This window comes from Theobroma cacao, chromosome 5 (genome assembly GCF_000208745.1).
Source record: "Theobroma cacao cultivar B97-61/B2 chromosome 5, Criollo_cocoa_genome_V2, whole genome shotgun sequence".
Classification (NCBI taxonomy): domain Eukaryota; kingdom Viridiplantae; phylum Streptophyta; class Magnoliopsida; order Malvales; family Malvaceae; genus Theobroma; species Theobroma cacao.
In genome coordinates this window covers 12548163-12554622 of record NC_030854.1, presented here as the reverse complement: position 1 = coordinate 12554622, position 6460 = coordinate 12548163, and positions in this window count along the sequence as shown.

Here is a 6460-nt window from a genome sequence, read left to right as displayed (position 1 = left end):
AAAGTTAGTCCCATTGCACAAAGTTCCTTTTCGAACCCACACTTGTCTAAATTTGTAAGGTACACATTTTTTAATTGGACAAGTGTATGAACAATAACTATAAAATGTACAATGATTGTATTTGGTCATTTTGGAAGATGACGAATTCATGGAAGCCTTTTGTTTCTCATTTAATAAATCTTCAAATTTTCTTTCCATATCAAAATTTTCTTTTTCCAAAATATCAATTTTCTTTTGGTAAGCTTCAAAATCCTTTTCCTAATTTTCATTTTCTTTTTCCAAGTCAATTTTTGTTTTCATCAAGAATTCATTTTCAACTTCGAGTATGGAAATAATTTTCTTGTGCTTCATATTCGTTTTCTCAAACTCAAATCTAAATCCTCAAAAGTAGCATGCAATTCATCAAAAGCATATGAATTAAGTTCACTAGATGAAGAAATTACCTTTATCTCTTCAAGAGCCATGAGGAATAATTCAATTTGATTTGAGGATTCATCTTCACTCGATTCCTTATTTACATTTACCATGTTGCTTGTTGAGCATTGATTCTCACAAGACTTGTCTTCCAATTCCTTTTCCTTCTTTGTTTATCCATATAATTCTTCTAATTTTTTCTAAATTTCCTTGGCACTTTTGCACATGAACACTTTATTGTATTCTATATAATCAAGTGCACAAATGAGAGTGGGCATGGCCTTAGAGTTGATTTGTACTCTCCTAATTTCTACTTCTGTCCACTTATTTCTATCTTTAGGAGTTTTCTCACCATTTACCGAATGTGTAATCATAGGAATGAAAGGTCCATCGGTAATGACATCCCATATCTTATAGTCATAAGCCCTAACATAAATGGACATGCTAGTACTTTAATAAGGATAGTTTGATCCATCAAATAGAGGTGGTCTATTTGTAGATTAACCCTTAGCAAGGAAAGATTTTTGTAAAATTATTTAGATCTCCCCTAAGGATGCTAATCCTTAAAAATGAGGGTTAAGCTTTCATACCACTTGTTCTCCCAAAGAGTGTGCTAGAGGGGGTGAATAGCACTTTTGGAATGACAGAAGAATTCGTTTCAAGTAAATACCTGATTAAAGGAATTTAAAAATGAAAGTTTAAAGCTTGCTAGAGAAATGATTTAAGTTCTAAGAGTAAGAAGAAAATAAAAGAAAGTAGACAAAACATAATGATTTATACTGCTTCGGTCCCCTTGACCTACATCCATTACCATAATCTCCTAATTAAGGACTTTCAAACCAATTCACTAAAATCAGTGGAATTCCTAAGCTTCCACCAAGCTTTTGCAATAGCTTTTCATAGGCTCAGCCAGTCACGACCCGGAACTCCCCTTGAGCCCGTGACAACCGTCCGGGTGCCCCGATGGGCACTCATCTCCCGAAATGCCAACCGAAACCCCGCAAGGCTTTATATCAGTTTCTCATTTCCCCCGGTGAGTAACCGTTGTCAAATTTTGAGCTATTTCCAACTTAAAATAGATAAATTAAAAATTTTTGTTTCACAGGGGTATTTTGGTCATTTTCCACTGAAAATTTAGAAACCAGTTAAAAATGTAGTAAACAAGTACCAATAGCATAATTCACAATTAAAAATAAGTTTAGGCATCTAAAACCTTTATTTAAAATGGAATTATAATTATTTGAATATAATAAGAAGATAAAACAAAATATTCAATAAAATATTTTATTTTCTTATAAACAGTAATTTTGGAGTTATGCGTAAATACTTTTTGTAACTTAAAAACAAAATAAATTTATTCATACTGTAACGCAATAAACTACAATATTTATATTAATTTAAATTTACAATATCAAGTGAGCCCACAATAACCAAAATTAAAGAAGTTATGAACCTACAGTTTGGAAGACGCAATCCAATGGAAATCCCCGATGGAACCAGTTATCTACAGCCTACTCTAAGCCTGAAATGGGTGGAAAGGAGTGTGGTGAGATTATAAAATCTCAGTGAGTAAACAAACATCATTTAAATTAGCTAAAGCCGAGTAAAAGAAGACAATTAAAATATCCCATCATTTTAAGTATTTCACAATTTGAAAATTCATCCCAACCCATGCAAACGGTTGTATTTCATTTAATTTCTCATTAGGGCTTATGACTTTCATAAACAGTTGGCTCATGCCATAAAATATACTCGATGAAACCTTGATAAGAGGCATACACTCGAGCCCGCCAAGGCTGTTAAAATTTTGTATAATCATAAAACATATTTTTAGTTTGAAAAGCACAGCCATTCCTTGGCGTTAGCGGAGTTCATCATCAAGAGGTGGTTCGGCGTGACGTGAACTCTGTCCATACCTCAGGAGATACCCTACGCGCCTCTCCGACCGAGGTACATAAATATATATTCAGATTCTGTGCCCCTCTAATAGGCTGGTCCACAAAATTCGCCCACTGCAGCAAGCTAAACCCACCATACAATAAAATTCAATAACATGATATGGAAATTATTGTAATTCACAGCCTTTCAAGGCTAAATACATATTTCATACATTTCAACACAAATATCAATTCAACCATTCATGCAAATATTGTCATAAGCCATTCGATTTCAAATCATAAATTTACAATGTAACAAGTGGTCTCCAATTACTCTATTTTTCAAAATCATTATTCGATTTCAAGACAATTTGTAAAATCCTTTCATGTAAATACATTTTGTTTGTAAAACACAAAAATTTATCATTTAAACTCCTTTTCATAAAATTTCACCAAAATCGATTAAAAACATACTTTAGATAATAAAAATGATGGTAAGGTTACTCACAATGTCTAGAGTGGGGATTTTTCAAATACTCAGGCTACTAGTCCTCGGATGCAATTCCCTTGCCTTTATTGGAGGACTCACCACCTTTACACGGTAAAAAATCGAAAAATTCACCACATTGGTACTAAATTGAAATTAAACTAATTTAGACTACTAATGCATGATATGGAATGCAAAAGGTCTAAATTTTGCCTAAACACCGTATTGACCTATTTCGGTCTTTTACCCGATAAATTGAAATACGCATCCAATTTAGCTCCAATTGATCCCATTTCTTTTTCTAATGCTTCAAATCACCAATGTCCAGCCAAATAACCCAAAAATCAGCAAAGCCACATTCATATTCCTTCTTGGAAAAATTCGGCCAAAATGGTGCATCATTGTCACAATTTTTCCTACTTGATTTTCTTTCCATAATTCATTAATTTCCATATCAAAAACCATGATTTCATAATCAAATAACCTAAAATAACATCACATTCTTCCTCACCATTGACTTGAAAATTCAGCTAAGGCTAGGTAATGGGAAAAATGAATGTTTTTCTACATATTTTGTTTACTAACATGCTAAACTAACACTAAACACTAACATATATCAAAATCAAATCAATCCAACAATTTTCTCTCTCTAGACCCATATGACCAGCCATGAAATCACCATGAAAACATGCAATTTAATCATGAAAAATAAGGAGAAATGCTTGGGAATAAGAAAACTCAAGCTTAATAGAAAAAATCTTACCTTTTTCACTTAATTTCCTTAGAAATTCACACTTTTTCTTTGATTTTCTCTCTCTAGGGTTTGGTTTTTGTTTTTTCTCTCTTCTTGCTGGTTTGGCCGACCATGGGGTGGAAGATGGGCTGGTTTTTGTGCCTTTTAAAAAGAAAAAATAATAAATTAATAAAAGCATGACACGTGGCATCATGTCATTGACCCGTTTTTAATTTCTTCACTATTAAGCTTTCTCTCTCCACTACTTAAATTCCTTTAATTATCCATGATAATATTGGATAAAATCCATGTGCTGGACAAGTGTCGATTGCGTAAAATTACAATTTTGCCCTTGAGGTGGCAAAATTACCATTTTACTCCTACGCTTTGAAAATACCGAGATTATAATTTTTTTCACTTATCAACCTCAAATTATACTCCAATGAGTCAAATGTGATCAATCTTGATCAAAAACGTCTTCCAATATTCCAATTTTATCCTCAAGTGGCAAAATTACCATTTTACCCCTAGATAGTAAAAATTTCGGTTTGACTCCAAATTAATCTTCGAACTCCAAATCACCATATTAAACCATTCTGGGACTTTAATATTCCTAATTTCGTCTTAAATTCTCTATTTGATCTAGTTCGAGGCTTAAATCAACTTTGTTGTACCTCTAGGTACAATACCAACTTTTGTCGATTTTTCGAGACTTTCCTAGCATGCAAACATGTTATCCACCACATGTATGTCATGACAAGTATTTTATAGAGTCAGGCTTGACATCTTCTCCCCCACTGGATCAACCATATGATCGTTCTTCATGACTGATTTCGACATCTAGCTAAATATTAATATTTGAATATTATTTTATTAATAAAATATTATTCTATTCTAAAAATTTTATCTTGTCTCCTTGGTTGCCAAAGTTCCTTATTATACCTCAATTGACCTTCGAATCACCCTTTTATCTCTCAAATTCTCCTCCGATAAAATATTATTATTTTATTATTATTTACTCGCGTGCGAAATATTTTATCATAAATTATTCCTTTCATCTTTTATCACTTTTAAACATTTTAATTGACCTCAATTTACATCCGATCAATTTTATTAATCACTATTTCAAAGTATGGGGCATTTCAATCTCCCTCACTTAATTAGAATTCGTCCTCGAATTCACGTCGATGTTGCGTTATCAATCTCCTTCTATGATCCTATTCCTTTTTCCTTCTATAGGGACATTCAATTTATTTACCTCGTTCATCTTCAATTCAATTAAATGCTTTATTTATGGCAATTATCATCCTTTGATGCCAGATCAGCAGTACCTTTCACAATCATGATTTCTTATATTGAGTCACCAAGCATACCTTTATCACCCTTATTAAATTTGAACCATAACTTCATCTCAATTATACCGATTTTGATCATATATCATACTTACTTATGTATACCTAATCATCATTTTATTAGTTTTCTCCATGCCAAATTTCTCAACCTTGATTAATTTATCTTATACTGGTCCATACCCTTCCTTTAATAGAGTTCCATTAAGAACTTAAACAATCCAAGGTTTACCTTCAAAGTCACTCGTAACTTTAATCGTTCATTGCATGCCCATTAACACTTTAGCTTACTAACCTCTCTAGACATTATTTCAAAATCTCCCAATTATTGAGAACAATTCTTCACCTTAGTTAGTCAAATTGTCAATTTCATATATATATACATATGGACATGCATTTTCAAATATCATCATTTCTCATTATGTATAGGGATCCATGTGTTCACATGCCTTGGACTACATTCCCCTTTATTCATCCACATCCCAATCCTAGTTTCAATATAATAATTCTTATAGTGCATGTCAACCTTCTTATTATACTTGTGTACAACTTCATATCTTTTCCAACCATATGCTTAAGTTCCTTGTACTATATATCATTACATCACAATGTTATCTCCATTGAATTATAATCTATTATGCGTGTATGCTTTATAATCCTATTGATGCCTCAAAGATTTATCTCAACTTGATCATTGCATCTCATGCAATACCACAATTCCTAAGAGTCATCCTTTTTCCTTCATTATCCTTCATACCTCTACATTACCTTGTATCTTTCTTGCATTACGATATTGATTTGTCACTTAAGACTCAAACTCAGTTGAATCTGTATGCCTCAAGCATTTTTGAATTACAATTTCCATAATATATTAGGAAAGTTTCATTATCTGACTTCATTTTCAAGGTTAACTTCTATCATCCTTTGTTCCACTCTTTCATATGAACATAACATCATTCTTCCTTAACCAATTTATAAATTGTACTTGAAATTGTAAAACTTAAAACTAGATTCTCCTCAAGTATTTTTCAATATTAATACTAATATCACTCTCAGCTTACAACTTCCTTTTTATAATTGCATAACTTAGTGCTTGCTTTAACGAGATCCAGAGCAAAACTTCTCTTGAGTATTTCCTTGGGAATATCTATCTTAAACTTATGTCTCACAGCATGTGATCCCTTAACTTGTGATTTAGCCGTTAGGCTTCTCAGCAAGTTTTAAAAATTTTACGTTTCATACTTGCTGTGTATGATTATAATCTCTTCTCAAAGATGTTTATGTATTCCTAAAACACTTAATCTTAAAGATATATAAATACGTACTCATCCATTCAATCCCTAACTCATCTTCATAGGTTTCTAGGGTGCCACACAATTAGCCTCATGTTGTTACTAACCCTTGTCATTTTACTGTATCAAAACAGATATTACAAATTCTCATAATGATATTCTATATAAACTGATTTTCTATACCAGTCTCGTAATTCTTCCTTCACACTTTCATTACTTGGTATCTCATCTCAATATAGTCATCTCAAGAATCTTTCAAATTTTTTTTTTATTATATGCCTATATACAAGGCAATAAAGAAGTTTTTC